Source organism: Rhinoderma darwinii, chromosome 9 (assembly GCF_050947455.1).
Source record: "Rhinoderma darwinii isolate aRhiDar2 chromosome 9, aRhiDar2.hap1, whole genome shotgun sequence".
NCBI classification, from domain to species: domain Eukaryota; kingdom Metazoa; phylum Chordata; class Amphibia; order Anura; family Rhinodermatidae; genus Rhinoderma; species Rhinoderma darwinii.
Window position 1 is genome coordinate 86592032 of NC_134695.1, and position 17369 is coordinate 86609400.

The window sequence follows — 17369 nt, forward strand, 5'->3', positions numbered from 1 at the left end:
GATATAATAAAAAAGGGCCTTCTAGAGGGGTGGAATAAGTGACCTCATCATATAGGATGACATCATACTAGATAGGATTTACATACACTAAATAAAGAGAAACCTCTTTGAGATGACCCACTCAAAGATATAATAAAAAAGGGCCTTCTAGAGGGGTGGTCCTGTGAAAGAAGACGGACAATATTTATAGGACATAGGGACTAAAAAAATCTATCTCAGAGAGGTGATCTTTTAGAGAGAGTTTCGATGTAGATTGACAACAAGTGACATCACCATATATGACATCACACCAGAGAGAATCTACATAGACTATAATACATGTGTATTGAGACAGTGTTGTATAATGCCTTTGGGCAAGTAGCATGATATCTCATTGGTCCCTTAGTCATAGGGTCCAATTGCAGCCTCTACAATCCTTATTGCTACATGTGTGTGTCAAGCAGAGAAATAGCAGCCATGGATCATTTTTGCATATGGTCTTGTTAGTGTCTAACTTCATCCATCGGATATTCGAGTCACCATGACCACGTCTACGCCAATGTATATTCCAATCATACAGACCTCCGTATCCCACCTCTAAATAGTTGTATATTTTTTTGCATCTGCCAGTGTTCTTTACTGCACAGGTCTATTGTATGATAAGAGGCAGCAAAGCAACTCAACGTGATTCTCACATATTTCTTTCTAATGACTGCTACCAGTATAAATATTAAAGTCAAGACAAGGTGACTAAAGGAAGAACCGGTCATCAGACGGCGCCATCCTCCGGTCAGATTCTCATCTTTCTCGTAAATAATGACTACATATTCTAAACAAACACACATTAAAACTTTTATCAACCGAACTGGGACGTGTCTGATTTGAGATGCATGACAACACTACTTCAGAGGTATGTTGGCAGCCAGCACAGTGGGGGATTCACTAAAGCTCCTGTAATGGGTTTGAATGGCAGTTAACGCCAACTAAGCTTCCATTCCAGAGTTTTGTGAATCCGCTGATTTATCAGGCTTCATTATTGACCACTGTGTCCGTTGCAGCTGAAATCTCCCCTGACTCGAGTGCACTATGCACAATTAAAAGCAGCCAAAGAAGCCCAGATATGTTCCTGATCTGGGTTAATATATATGAAAGGATATTTTCCATATATATTGAGAGTCCTTGAATTCGGCGCCTGATAGACATTGCAACATTGTGGTCTGGATAACAGGGGGGTTGTCACAATGTCACCATGTGGCCCTTCCTAATATTCTAAATGTCTAGAGAGGTCCCACTGAAAAGACCAGGATATGACCTGTGCTGTAGACGGTTTAAGCTAAATGACTGTGGGCATTCCTCTCTGTAGACTAACAGTTACTATATGCATATGACAAATTTTAAGAAATTTATGAAAATCAAGACACAAGCAAGCCGGAAAGCAAACACAAAAATGTGCGGCCCACCTTTGAACACGAGTTTACAGCTTACATGTAGGAATAATCTGGTCATGCACTTGAGTTACTGTAATAACACGACATAAATTATCCTGTACTGATACTGAGCTACATCCTGTATTATACTCCAGAGCTGTTCTCACTATTCTGCTGGTGGAGTCACTGTGTACATACATTACATTACTTATCCTGTACTCCAGAGCTGCACTCACTATTCTGCTGGTGGAGTCACTGTGTACATACATTACATTACTTATCCTGTACTGATCCTGAGTTACATCCTGTATTATACTCCAGAGCTGCACCCTCTGTTCTGCTGGTGGAGTCACTGTGTACATACATTACATTACTTATCCTGTACTGATCCTGAGTTACATCCTGTATTATACTCCAGAGCTGCACTCACTATTCTGCTGGTGGAGTCACTGTGTACATACATGACATTACTTCTCCTGTACTGATCCTGAGTTACACCCTGTATTATACTCCAGAGCTGCACTCACTATTCTGCTGGTGGTGTCACTGTGTACATACATGACATTACTTATCCTGTACTGATCCTGAGTTACATCCTGTATTATACTCCAGAGCTGCACTCACTATTCTGCTGGTGGAGTCACTGTGTACATACATTACATTACTTATCCTGTACTGATCCGGAGTTACATCTTGTATTATACTCCAGAGCTGCACTCACTATTCTGCTGGTGGAGTCACTGTGTACATACATTACATTACTTATCCTGTACTGATCCGGAGTTATATCCTGTATTATACTCCAGAGCTGCACTCACTATTCTGCTGGTGCAGTCACTGTGTACATACATTACATTACTTATCCTGTACTGATCCGGAGTTATATCCTGTATTATACTCCAGAGCTGCACTCACTATTCTGCTGGTGGAGTCACTGTGTACATACATGACATTACTTCTCCTGTACTGATCCTGAGTTACACCCTGTATTATACTCCAGAGCTGCACTCACTATTCTGCTGGTGGTGTCACTGTGTACATACATGACATTACTTATCCTGTACTGATCCTGAGTTACATCCTGTATTATACTCCAGAGCTGCACTCACTATTCTGCTGGTGGAGTCACTGTGTACATACATTACATTACTTATCCTGTACTGATCCGGAGTTATATCCTGTATTATACTCCAGAGCTGCACTCACTATTCTGCTGGTGCAGTCACTGTGTACATACATTACATTACTTATCCTGTACTGATCCGGAGTTATATCCTGTATTATACTCCAGAGCTGCACTCACTATTCTGCTGGTGGAGTCACTGTGTACATACATTACATTACTTATCCTGTACTGATCCGGAGTTATATCCTGTATTATACTCCAGAGCTGCACTCACTATTCTGCTGGTGGAGTCACTGTGTACATACAGTGAAGGAAATAAGTATTTGATCCCTTGCTGATTTTGTAAGTTTGCCCACTGTCAAAGACATGAACAGTCTAGAATTTTTAGGCTAGGTTAATTTTACCAGTGAGAAATAGATTATATAAAAAAAAAAAAATCACATTGTCAAAATTATATATATTTATTTGCATTGTGCACAGAGAAATAAGTATTTGATCCCTTTGGCAAACAAGACTTAATACTTGGTGGCAAAACCCTTGTTGGCAAGCACAGCAGTCAGACGTTTTTTGTAGTTGATGATGAGGTTTGCACACATGTTAGATGGAATTTTGGCCCACTCCTCTTTGCAGATCATCTGTAAATCATTAAGATTTCGAGGCTGTCGCTTGGCAACTTGGAACTTCAGCTCCCTCCATAAGTTTTCGATGGGATTAAGGTCTGGAGACTGGCTAGGCCACTCCATGACCTTAATGTGCTTCTTTTTGAGCCACTCCATTGTTGCCTTGGCTGTATGTTTCGGGTCATTGTCATGCTGGAAGACCCAGCCACGAGCCATTTTTAATGTCCTGGTGGAGGGAAGGAGGTTGTCACTCAGGATTTGACGGTACATGGCTCCATCCATTCTCCCATTGATGCGGTGAAGTAGTCCTGTGCCCTTAGCAGAGAAACACCCCCAAAACATAATGTTTCCACCTCCATGCTTGACAGTGGGGACGGTGTTCTTTGGGTCATAGGCAGCATTTCTCTTCCTCCAAACACGGCGAGTTGAGTTAATGCCAAAGAGCTCAATTTTAGTCTCATCTGACCACAGCACCTTCTCCCAATCACTCTCAGAATTATCCAGATGTTCATTTGCAAGCTTCAGACGGGCCTGTACATGTGCCTTCTTGAGCAGGGGGACCTTGCGGGCACTGCAGGATTTTAATCCATTACGGCGTAAAGTGTTACCAATGGTTTTCTTGGTGACTGTGGTCCCAGCTGCCTTGAGATCATTAACAAGTTCCCCCCGTGTAGTTTTCGGCTGAGCTCTCACCTTCCTCAGGATCAAGGATACACCACGAGGTGAGATTTTGCATGGAGCCCCAGATCGATGTCGATTGACAGTCATTTTGTATGTCTTCCATTTTCTTACTATTGCACCAACAGTTGTCTCCTTCTCACCCAGCGTCTTACTTATGGTTTTGTAGCCCATTCCAGCCTTGTGCAGGTCTATGATCTTGTCCCTGACATCCTTAGAAAGCTCTTTGGTCTTGCCCATGTTGTAGAGCAGGGGTCTCAAACTCGGCCGGGTAAGTGGGCCGCATATAGAAAAAATGGGAAGTTGACGGGCCGCATTACTTTCAAATTTGATACAATACAAAATTATTGTTAATCAATTAGTTATTTGAACTACTATAACACTATATTACTAGAATAATAATATTACATTACTATAATAATAGCGCTAGGTTTAAAATTTGAGATATTTCTCCACGTGCTTATTTCAACAATCCAGCTTTCCAGTTTAAGTGTCGCTAAATGCAGTCCGGCGGCTCAGTTAGCACACGTCAAGATTGGGCAGCCCCTTTTTAGATAGTGCCGCAGTGCCCTCTGTGGATGCTGCCGCAGTGCCCTCTGTGGATGCTGTCGCAGTGCCCTCTGTGGATGCTGTCGCAGTGCCCTCTGTGGATGCTGCCGCAGTGCCCTCTGTGGATAATGCAACACACCCCTAGATAAGGCCACAGTGCCCTCTATAGATAAGGCCACAGTGCCCTCTGTAGATAAGGCCACAGTGCCCTCTGTAGATAAGGCCACAGTGCCCTCTGTAGATAAGGCCACAGTGCCCTCTGTAGATAATGCAACACACCCCTAGATAATGCCAGTGTCCTCTTCAGATACTGTCACACACCCACTTGTAGATAACGCCTCAGTGCCCTCTGTAGAGGCTGCCACAGTGCTCTCTGTAGAGGCTGCCACAGTGCCCTCTGTAGAGGCTGCCACAGTGCCCTCTGTAGAGGCTGCCACAGTGCCCTCTGTAGAGGCTGCCAAAGTGGCCGCTGTAGAGGCTGCCAAAGTGCCCGCTGTAGAGGCTGCCAAAGTGCCCTCTGTAGAGGATGCCCCAGTGCCCTCTGTAGAGGCTGCCCCAGTGCCCTCTGTAGAGGCTGCCCCAGTGCCCTCTGTAGAGGCTGCCCCAGTCCCCTCTGTAGAGGCTGCCCCAGTGCCCTCTGTAGAGGCTGCCCCAGTGATGTCAGGGGCTTGCCCAGAGCTGGAGTCCCAGGCAGAGCGCTAGTAGGCTCTTCCTGGGACTCCAGCTGTGCTCCTGACATCACTGGGACTCCTGCTCTGGGGAAGCCCCTGACATCATTGTCAATATATGGACAGCGATGTCAGAGGCTTCCCCAGAGTCCAGGAGCAGAGCCGACAATAGCGCTCTGCCCGGGACTCCGCTCTGGGGAAGACCCTGACACACTGTCCATATATGGGCAGCGATGTCAGGGAATTCCACAGAGTCCCGGAGCAGAGACGACACCAGCGCTCTGCTCGGGACTCCGGCTCTGGGAAAGCCCCAGACATCGCTGTTCATATGTGGACAGCGATGTCAGGGAATTCCACAGAGTCCAGGAGCAGAGCCGACACCAGCGCTCTGCTCCGCTCTGGGCAAGACCCTGACACACTGTCCATATATGGGCAGCGATGTCAGGGAATTCCACAGAGTCCCGGAGCAGAGCCGACACCAGCGCTCTGCTCGGGACTCCGGCTCTGGGGAAGCCCCAGACATCGCTGTTCATATGTGGACAGCGATGTCAGGGAATTCCAGAGTCTCGGAGCAGAGCCGATACTAGCGGCTCTGTGTCCCGCGGGCCACAGATGACAGCCCCAGGGGCCGCATGCGGCCCGCGGGCCGCGTGCTTGAGACCCCTGTTGTAGAGGTTAGAGTCAGACTGATTAATTGAGTCTGTGGCCAGGAGTCTTTTATACAGGTGACCATGTAAGAGCTGTCTATAATGCAGGCACCAAGTTGATTTGGAGCGTGTAACTGGTCTGGAGGAGGCTGAACTCTTAATGGTTGGTAGGGGATCAAATACTTATTTCTCTGTGCACAATGCAAATAAATATATATCATTTTGACTATGTGATTTTCTTTTTTTTTTTTTATATAATCTATCTCTCACTGGTAAAATTAACCTAGCCTAAAAATTCTAGACTGTTCATGTCTTTGACAGTGGGCAAACTTACAAAATCAGCAAGGGATCAAATACTTATTTCCTCCACTGTACATGACATTACTTATCCTGTACTGATCCTGAGTTGCATCCTGTATTATACTCCAGAGCTGCACTCACTATTCTGCTGCTGGAGTCACTGTGTACATACATTACATTACTTATCCTGTACGGATCCTGAGTTGCATCCTGTATTATACTCCAGAGCTGCACTCCCTATTCTGCTGGTGGAGTCACTGTGTACATACATTACATTACTTATCCTGTACTGATCCTGAGCTACATCCTGTATTATACTCCAGAGCTGCACTCACTATTCTGCTGCTGGAGTCACTGTGTACACACCTTACTTATCCTGTACTGATCCTGAGTTGCATCCTGTATTATACACCAGAGCTGCACTCACTATTCTGCTGGTGTAGTCACTGTGTATATACATTGCATTACTTATCCTGTACTGTCTATGGGAGGGTGTCCATGCCGTAGAAACCTGCCAAAAAAAATAGGACATGTCCTATTTTTTTATTTTACGGACCGTGCTCCTATACTTTACAATGGGAGCACCACCCGTAAAAACGGCCGGCTGTCCATAGTCACTGTATACATACCATACATTACTTATCATGTACTGATCCTGAGCTACATCCTGTGTTATACTCCAGTGCTGCGCTCACTATTCTGCTGGTGGAGTCACTGTATACATACATTACATTACTTATCATGTACTGATCCTGAGCTACATCCTGTATTATACTCCAGAGCTGCATTCACTATTCTGCTGGTTGTCATTAGAAAGAGTCAGTAAGTTTGTTGACAAATATTCCCCTATAAGCTCAGAAGAGCTCCTTTAACGCAAAAGGGCAGTAAATTTTCCCTACATCAGATGACTGTACAGTGCCTGGTATAAAGACTACAATTCGAGAATGTAAATCACCAGAGCAAGCTCTGTGCAGACACAACAGAGAGGGAATGCTTATAGATTTCAGCTCTGAAGCCTGCAGAATTACAACTCTAGACTATTATACAGGCCGTATGAATAAGTCCATTTTGGTTAGACTATCCTATTAACCCATCAAGATTCCTTATGTAGCGTCCATGGCCGTGGGCCGTCGGGTTTACTCACCTCCCGACGCCTGCAGCCATGGATCTGTGAGCGCTGGTCTCCGTCTCCCTCCTAGGAGATGCCAGCGCTCACTTCCGCTCCGTTCGGCTGGGTCCCGTAGGGTGCGCGCGCACGCTCGCGCCCGGCCTTAAAGGGCCAGCGCGCGCAATTAGGAAATCGTCATCACTATCAACTGCCACGATTTCCTGGTCTATAAGAAGGCCCCTGGCCTTCTAATCCTTGCCAGAGCGTTGTTAGTCTTTCCCAGTCTGTCTCGCAATGGTCCCTTAGTGTCTCCCGTTCCAGCTGTTACCCGTGCCCTGTTACCGTTCCTGTATTCCGTATTGTTCTAGTTCCTGTGCCTACCAGCGTTGGAGTGTCATCTGCCACGTCAAGTGTCATCTGCCACGTCAAGTGTCTTCTGCCACGTCAAGTGTCATCTGCCACGTCAAGTGTCATCTGCCACGTCAAGTGTCATCTGCCACGTCAAGTGTCTTCCGCTTCATCGGATACTGCCCGCCACGTCTGGCGCCACCTGCCGCATCTGCCTCCATCCGCGCTGAAGCCACAGCCACCGTCCGGACTATTTCAGGTACCCAAGCATTACTGTCTGCCATTTACTTCTGCTTAGACTGTGACCTGGTCAGCTGCCTCCCCGCTACGGCGGAGCGGCCTAGTGGGTCCACATACCCTGTGTCCGTGACACCTTACCTGTGGATGATGGGTCCATAGTGCTCCTCCTTATATGTCTGTTGGTAAACAAAACCCCTGAAAGAGCTGAAGAATCTTGTAATGTTAGCAAACCTATAAAACAAAAAAAGTCTTGTTAATATGGGTGAAGAGCAAACAATTTAATATTTAATCTTAAAATATTGTTCTACTGCTGCAAATCAGTGTTTAGCATCATGCCTTGTTTTTAGAAATCTCCCCCTCACATTCCATTTCAAGGTTTCCCATAATGCTACCATTATATTGAAAGGGGTTCTCCGCTTTGGACAATCCTTACTTGTCAGAAGGATCCCCTAACAATAAGGTGATCACAAAGTTTCCCTCTGCTGGGACACCCAGCGATCAGTAGTAATCTATGGAGAAACCTGCCAGTAACTGTTCAATTTCCCTGCAGCGCCACCACAGGGGAAATGAAGCATTACACAGTGTCCATTTATATCAATGGGTTGCCTGTGTAATGCAGGACAGGACGGGATAAAGAGAGAGAAAAAGAGAGAGAGATGCTCTATGTGATCGCTCTCCACTCTGATCAAAACATGAGGATCCTGTAAAGAAGACCCCCCCCCCCCTCTATTATCTCACAATTCACTAATAACATATATAAAAATGGATTTTATAAACTGGACAAACCCTTTAAAAAACCGTTGGACTGTCTCAGATTAGTTACATTTACCGTCTATGGTCATTGAGCATTAGGTAAGTAGGCTAAGTAAACTGGGGGTACAATCACTAACTTACATGGGTATAGTGACATATGGTGGCAAAGGGGGAGGGGCACAGAATACAAATATATATATATATATATATATATATATATATATATATATATAGCACAACGTGTAGTTTTTTTGAGGTCACCACGAATACAAAGCAGACTGAGAAAAATGAATGGTCAGATCTTATCTGCTATACAAAATAAGCCAGAATAGTGCATGCAAACCCGGCCCTAGAACAATCTACAAATTGTAATACACAATAACGATTGCCCCCTGCTGGTAGTAAGTGGACACTGCAACTTTATGTTATTTTTGTACCTTTTCACAACTTTCCTTTGACCCATTTTATTACTTTTCGGAATAATCAGCATTTACAATCTCCAATATGTAAAATGAAAGCTTCTCCCAGTATATGTATATCAAGTGAATCTTAGACATGTAAACTCTTAAGGCCCTATTACACGGGCCAATGATCGGACAAAGGAGCGTTCATATGACCATTCGTTCCTGATCATTGCCCTGTGTGCAAAAGCTCATTCGTCGGCTGATCTGCTCTTTTATGCAGAATTAAAAATCATCATTGTCGGCAGCACATCTTGGTGTGTAATCAGGGAGACGCGCTGCCGACAAGATGAAAATGTATGGGGACGAGTGATCGGAGTAACGATCGCTCCTCCCTATACATAAGCAATCATTACTCCGTGTGAAAAGAGCAAACGAGCGCCGATCAACGAGCCGTCTTTGATCGGTGCTCATTTGCACGACCCACGTCGGGCTGCGTAACAAGACCCTTAGGGTCCTTCTACATCGGCCGATTTTGGCCATAACAACGAGCGCTCGAGACAGCTTGTTGATCGGTGCTCGTTTGCTCCTTTCACACGGAGCTATATATGGGGACAAGCGCTTGTTACTACGATCGCTCGTCCTCATACATTTCTATCATGTCGGCAGCGCGTCTCCCTGGGCTGCCGACAATGATAATATTCTGCGCTGCAGAAACGATACAATCAGCCGATGAACGAGCGTTTGCTCGATCATCGGCTGATCGATGCCCTTTTTACGCAGGGCAATGATCGGTAACAAGCATTCTGTGAACGCTCATTTGTCCGATAATTTGTCCGATAATTTGCCCGGGGCTAGTATCGGGCAAACGAGCGTTCACAGATTGCTCGGTATATGACATAACAAACTCGAATTCCCTGAAGTACCCCAAAAATATCTGCAATTTTTTCTATGTACCCTTTTACCATTATATGTGGATGAATAACCGAATAGCCCACTGATATACTTTATATATGACCTGCTGCAGGTCTCGGAACATATCACATAATAGTAGTTCCATCTTTCACATCTGCAAGAGCAAGAAAATAACCTGCCTTTGAGCAGATAAAAAAAAACAAAAAACTTTATATACAAAAAGAAATTGCAAAAAATTAAAAAATTCTAAAAATTAAAACATGACTGGGCTACCTGCGAACAACTGGTTTGTTAGTTAATAGCTACAGGCGAGGCCAAAGTCAGTTAATACTCCAGCTGTCCAGTCATTAACTGCAGTAAAGACTGATTTTTAGAAGGCTATTGCCGTTATAAAATATTCTCAAAAGATTATACCAGCAATAACGCGGAGAAAAAACCCAGTATTAGTGGTTCTAGTCTAACTGTACGGCTGCGTTTGAAAAATTGGCCATTCCCAAACGGTCTATAACCTATTTTCCTACAGTCAAAAGCAAGTTGAGCTCGGCTGACTTTATAGTATCAGGCAATAAAAATATTGGCTAGGTTAAATTGTCAGTGTATTACGACATTAACCATTATTTCGCTGTGTTTAATTTGGCTGTTTGCGGAATCTATGATTATTTAATGTGGAAGTAAGAAGCTAAAAACGGCTTTGGCTTTCGAGACCCTTTTTTTCCCGTCTCTAGAAAAATTAAACGCACACATTTCAGGCCGGTAAATGGTACTTTGTACAACGTTGTTACAGCGACCGGCCCTTGTTCTACTCAATATATTTACATTCAATGGGTGACATTATTTCTTTTAGAATTTATAAGCAGCCGGATCTGTTCGGTAGTTTCCTGGGTAAAAAGTCTCGTTATTGAAGCTTGCGGGGGGGGGGGGGGAACGGTGGCTGAGCTCTTGTAATAAAAGACATTTCGAAGGGCACAAGTAGGTGATGTATTTGCAGTGGCGGCAATCAGACTGGCAGGTGTGTCGTTTGCCACAGGATTAATTGGTCCGGCTGTAAGGTGGGCTTCAGGAGATGGAATTAAGAAGGCGGACTGATGTGTAGGATCCAAGAAGTTTATTTTTTTAGGGTATGTTCACACGGCTTATTTTCAGCTGTTTTTTGTGCCGTAAACGCCCCGAAAAACGGGTGAAAATACGGAGGCTGAACGCCTCCAAACATCTGCCCATTTATTTAAATGGGAAAAACTGTGTTCTGTTGCGATAAGGCGTTTTTTACGCGGCCGTTTTCAAAAATGGCGCCTAAAAAAACGCCCCATGAAAAAGAAGTGCATGTCACTTCTTGAGCCGTGTTTGTAGCCGTTTTTCATTGGGTTAATAGAAAAACAGCTCCAAAAACGGCCATAAAGAAACGCATCAAAAACGCTTGATGCATAAAAACCGTCTGTAAATCAGAGGCGGTTTTCCCTTGAAATGAGCTCCGTATTTTACAGCTGTTTTTTGTTAAGCGTGTGATCATAACCTAAGGCTTTATTTACATAACCGGGAGTCCCATTTTCACTGCCGACTTGCACCCGTGCGGGACCCGTTTTCATGGATCTTTCATAGACTTGATGTAAAGGATCTGCCAGACACAGCTTCTGTGTCGACGCCCGTGGTTACTCAGTCTGCACCTGCTCCTAAGTCTGATAGAGTGACTCCTTCTTCCATCACTCAGGCTGGGAGGCTGAGGTGTGGGAGAGCCTATCACAGCCTGGCCAGACGGAGCTAGCCCCCGCCCTCTGTCTATTTATACCTTAATTTCCTGCTTCTCCTTTGCCTGTGATTCTGCTTGTTTCCTGGCTCTGCTGCTGCTGCTTGTACTATTTGTCCTCTGCTTCATATTGACCCTGGCTTTACTGACTACTCTCTTGCTCTGCGTTTGGTACCTCGTACACTCCTGGTTTGACTCGACTCGTTCACTACTCTTGTAGCTCACGGTGTTGCCGTGGGCAACTGCCCTTCTTCCCTTTGCTTCTTTGTAACCTTGTCTGTCTGTCTGTCGTGCACATAGTGAGAGTAGGGACCGTTGCCCAGTTGTACGCCGTCGCCTAGGACGGGCCGTTGCAAGTAGGCAGGGACTGAGTGGCGGGTAGATTAGGGCTCACCTGTCTGTCTCCCTACCCCAGCACTACACTTGAGTCTATTGAGAGATTTGGGATATCGTGCAAAAATAGGACGTGTACTATTTTTTCCAAGGCTGTTCACACGGTCTATTAAAAAAAACTTCCGTATGAATAACCCCATACAGATGCATTGATTTTAACGCAGCCGCGTGACGGGCGTTAAAAAAAAAATGTTTGTCGCTCGGCTGTTTATCCCCGTCAAGGAACATCCTTGGAAATTAGAAGCTGTTGGGACATTTTCAGCGCTATCAATGATCAATTCTACCTGGAATGGTGAAGAAATTCATGGGGTTCTCAGGGCATCTTCAATGTTTTGGTGGGTGCTGCGTTGGTAGGAAACTGGCATAACTCCAACTATACTGAAGGAACATGAAATACCTAATTCTTCCAGATGAACGATTTCCAAATTCTGAACACTAATAGTATATAAATGACATGTGGCTGTAGCGGTCACATGGGATGAATCGCCATCCCAGGAGGCCAACCTGGACGAAAAAGCGCAGAATTCTGGGAAAGTTTTAAGATTTTTTATTTTTTTAGTTGTGATTTTTGCAGCGGAATCGCAGCTTTTCGGACACAAAAATCGCAACATCTGCTATTTGTTGCAAGTTTTACATCCCCAATGAATTCAATGGGGAAAACCCACAATAAAGATTTGTGGAAATCTCATCCACTCTGTTGCTACTGTATTAGGTTGTGGATTTACCATAATGAAATCCGTTGTGGCAAATCCGCAGTATTTAGACTTGTAATGCAACATCTGACGCACCACAAAAATGACTAAACACACCACACAAATCGCATAAAAACGAAGCAAAATGCTGTGTATGAAACCGGTCTAATAGGATATTGTTCTTTAAGTGCCATAAGACTCTTCTACTTGGAGGTCAGACATTAACTATTGGAATTTCTCAAGGTCAGCTCAAAGTTAAGGGTCAACCCAAGGCCAAATGCACACGATGTGGATTACATTTGGATTTGCCGCGCGGATTTTCCTGCAGAAAATCCTCAGCGTAATACAGTACCAGCAAAGTAAATGAGATACCAAGAAATCTTATCTACACGCTGCAGAATTTTTCCGCACGTAAATTTACCTGCGGTGCGTATTTATAAATCTGCAGCTTGTCAATTTATCTTCCATTTCTGTCGGGGAATTGTATCTGACAAGATTATAAAATACACTCCAATATTCCGCAGCATAAAATCCGCACCGGTTTCCCAATCAAAATATTTAGCGCACCTAAAAACGCATCAAAAACCGCCCAATTAAATGCGAATTTTACCTCTGGAATAACACAGCATTTACATGAGATTTTGATAGGGATTTTCTGCACCAAATTACGCAACGTGTGCATGTCACGGTAAATTACGCAACGTGTGCATGTCACGGTAAAAATGCAAGCATTGTTTAAGCGGTTTGAACCACACCCCGATTGCCATAATTAAATTGTCGGCACATGAAATGACTTTTCATTTTGGTAGGGACTGTGTAGGTATGAGACGCACTGGATGTTGTAAAACAGGTGGGACAAGGAACAACTTCTTTAGGGTTTCCCACTAGTGATGTCACCAACACGAGTCATCAGTGAAGAGTCTTGAAAGGATGCAACGTAACAATGTCACACCACATCAAACAGCAAGAGCAGTCCACTCCTAGCCTTAAAGGGGTTGTACAGGATTAGAAAAACATATCTGCTTTCTTCCAGAAACGGCGCCACACCTGTCCATGGGTTGTGTCTGGTATTGCAGCTCAGCTCCACTAAAGTAAATGGGGCTAACTGTAATTCTTAGACACAACCTGTAGACAGCTGTGGCGCTGTTTTCGGAAGAAAGAAGTCATGTTTTTCTAATCCTGTACAACCCCTTTAATACGTGCCCAAGCAAGGAAGAACCCGGTCTAGTCTTTTCAGTCTTATAGCCTCTGCCAACCTACACGGCCTCGTCCCCGATAGGCAAAAAGCGGAGGTGCAGCATCACAAAAGATAATTTATACCATTGAAAGTTTCTGAATTGTTCTTATTGTCAAAGTCAACCCTCTGCGACAATATCCAAAAGCGAATGTTAAGTGAATAGTAATTAGAACATTACACACTCTCGTATTTTAATATTACTCGTCTTATCTGGGGCTGGCAGCAACATTTGCATTTTTTTGTCAATCTGGTCAACTCTATCTAATATGAATCAGCTTCTAAACAAACACCATCAAATATTCAGAAACTGTTCCATTGTTCTGCGCTGTCGTATATTTTCCTCCAATAAATTGAAATTCACTGTTTTACATGATCTTCATATACTTGGCAAGCGCGATAGAAAAAAATTACAGATACAATAAATAATTTGTATTTACATTTCTTTAGCTATGGTAATATTGTACTTTAAAAAGGCATGATAATAAATCAATATTATGTACTTCAATATAATGGTCTAATGCAATTTCATTTTTGAATATGACAGTCATAGGAATAAAAGTTTCCGGTGAAAGCAGAGAAGCGGAGAAATCATTTCAAATGAAACATTGAAATAGATTGGAGTATATTCTACATCTCTGCGTGCAAATGTCTGATCAACGTCATGTCTGGAGATCAACTGCTCACACTTCATCCACCTCACTTTTATGAATCAACTACTTTATGCTAAGATATTAAATTCCCCATCCAGGGGGTAAAAGCCCAAGGGGAACTTCAATGAAAGGAGATAGAGTTTTTCTCCCTTTTATAATATCATGGAGACAAACACTTACAGGTGTATAGTAGATAGGTAAACCGTTTACTCAACGCCATAGGGTCATTGATAATTTTGGCAATGCTCATCTGGACTGTAAGGGCTTGACATGCGTAGAAGGAAGCACAAAGGAGAAGAAGTTACACCCCACGTGACCCTCAGGTAGGTGAAGAGTCATTCGCGTTGTCCAAGAAACTTTTCCTACCAAGAAATAACTCCCAAAAAATTGGGTGATCGGCCTCAAAAGGAAAGCCAATACAATGCCCTTTCCCTATGAGTGATCCTTTTGACATCAACTGGAGACCAACTACTCAGAGTTGGTCACCATCAACCTCAGATTTTTTTTATAGGGTAGAAATCATGTCAAAACCTTAAAGGGGTATTTCCAACTTAGATATTTTTGAGATATCCACCTCTGGGACCTGCACCTATGTCAAGAACTGTGGTTTCCCGATCCTCGCTATGCCTGGTGAGGTGGCCGCCATATAAAGACAGAGCATGAATGGGGAGGTGGTCGAGTATGTGAGTCTCTCTCCATGGGAGTTACGTACACAGACGAGCACCGACCATTTAAAGCTCGGAGGATCAACTAATTCTGTCTGAAAGCCCGGAATACGATCTAGAGCAGTAGTCTTCAACTTATGAGCATGATGTGAGTTGTAGTTTCACAACAGCTGGAGAGCCACAGGTTGGAGACCAGTGATCTAGACTATAATCTCATATTGACAATCTAAGGATGAAATATCTGTCATTAGCGGACTTACCCATGTCAAACGTGCCAGTATCACAACATCAACATTTGGGCAGTATACAAATAATGTGAATTTTATTTCCTTTATAAATATTTCCAAATTAAGTACATTTGAGAATACAAATCCCAACAGATCACAATGGCATCAAATGGGTTGGGAACGGGGTAATTGGCGTCGGTAGCGGGCTGCCTCTACTATGCATTAACAATAATTCACCTTAACTGCAGATACAATTAATTGCTATACTATTTTATCCACATAATAAGTTGAAGTACAGACTTCATTAGGGAACTGTAGGTGTATTTTCAAGACCTTCCAAAATTAGAATTAGAGTTGGAACATAGAAATGGGAAAAGATGGGAACACATCAATTAAATATTTTTTTCTGTCAAAAAGTAGAATTGTACACATTTGATCTTAGAGTTTGTATGCTCAAATTGGCTCTGTACCCAAGAAGAAACGCGAGCGGAGCAAGATGGGAGCAGATTCTACAAAATATGCAAATATTATATGAAAATTTGAATACAGTTTTACAGAATATATTTTTGTTCGTTTTTAGTAAACAGTCGTGTTAGTGAGAATAAATGTAAGCTCTAGATGAGACTCGTTCCTCACACCCCATTGGGATGCGTTGAGTCGTAGAGCGCCATGCATCCAACAACAGTGGTCCTGAGAGGGGTACTCTGGGCATTTTATTATCGATGGCCTATCTTAGGAAAGGCAATCAATCTCAGATCGGTGGGGGTGCGATCTCTGGCTCCCCCACCAATCAGCTGATTAATGAGGCCGCGGCGATCATCAACACAGCCTTTTCCCAGTTTACAGGCACACTGCCGTTCACATCCATAGCAGGTATGCCTGGGATTGCAGTACAGGTCCCATTTAAGTGAATGGGACGGAACTGCAATCCCAGGCACAGCCGCTACGGTGCTGTGCCTGGTAAACACTGAAGAGGCTGCAGCGACGAATGCTGCGGCCCCTTAAGTCAGCTGATAGGCAAGGGTACCAAAGTCGGACCTCCACCGATCTGATATTGATGGCCTATCCTTAAGATAGGTCATCAATATAAAATTCTCAGAGAACCCCTTTATGGTTTAAAAAAGACAATTGAAGTTATCTGAGATTCCTGAGACCATGGTTGGCACACAAGTCATTGAAAAGTGATTGGGGGAGATAGGGTCGTATTAGGGTAGGCTACTAGCGCATGAGTGGCAGGTGCCGGAAGGAGGCCAACAAGCCACTTTGTCTTGAGCAGGATATTTAGATACAGGGATGGGGGCAGAAAACTGAACCTTTGCCCCTGGTAAAGGAAAGCCTAGCTAAAGCTCTGGTTAGGGGGGTTGCAAGTTGCATTATCAAGTCAACTAGCTCAACACTCTGTCTAGGTCTACCTCAAGGATAGATCTATAGTTTGCATGTCACTCCTATAACATTATAAAAGAATTTAGGTTCGGAAGACATAAATTCACCCGATGATAATCATCCTGCTCCCAACCAGGTGATAGCACAACCATAATAAATGGGGGGAAAAAACCTGACTTACAAATCCTCACTCCATGCAGGGGGCTATTGGCCATAATCCTTTCATGGTCACCGAAGTCCAGAACTACTGGTGGTTTGTATTAATAAGAACCGTCATCTCTTCTCCAACATGGAAATGGAGTGAGCAAAGGTTGCCAACAAAAATGATCCAATATGCAGTCTGGATGTCTCACTAAGGAATAATAAGAATGGGAGACTCAATATGTTAGGCCTCTTTTGACCTATAGTCCAAATAGTAGCCACCAATGAGTCATTGGTGAGTAAATGTATCTACATAACATGAAGCAGAATTTTAGTGCCCCGCTTCTCATAATGTTGACCAGTTGCATCCAAGTATCATTTTCAGATGACCATCAAGTTCTGTTTTTATGGACCTAACTAGCAAAAACTCAAGACGTCCCCCTAATGACTGCCCACAATGCTTGATATAAAGGCACGTTAT

At 43.8% G+C, this 17369-nt stretch overlaps 1 protein-coding gene across 1 annotated transcript in view; it reads right to left on the reverse strand.

The window, feature by feature from the left end:
- ZNF536 (zinc finger protein 536) overlaps window positions 1-17369 on the reverse strand; it is a 575107-nt gene that overhangs the window by 549852 nt on the left and 7886 nt on the right. Inside the window, exon 2 of the mRNA XM_075838400.1 lies at window positions 7829-7921. The gene's annotated coding sequence lies outside the window, so the exon portion shown is untranslated. The remainder of the gene's footprint in view (window positions 1-7828; window positions 7922-17369) is intronic.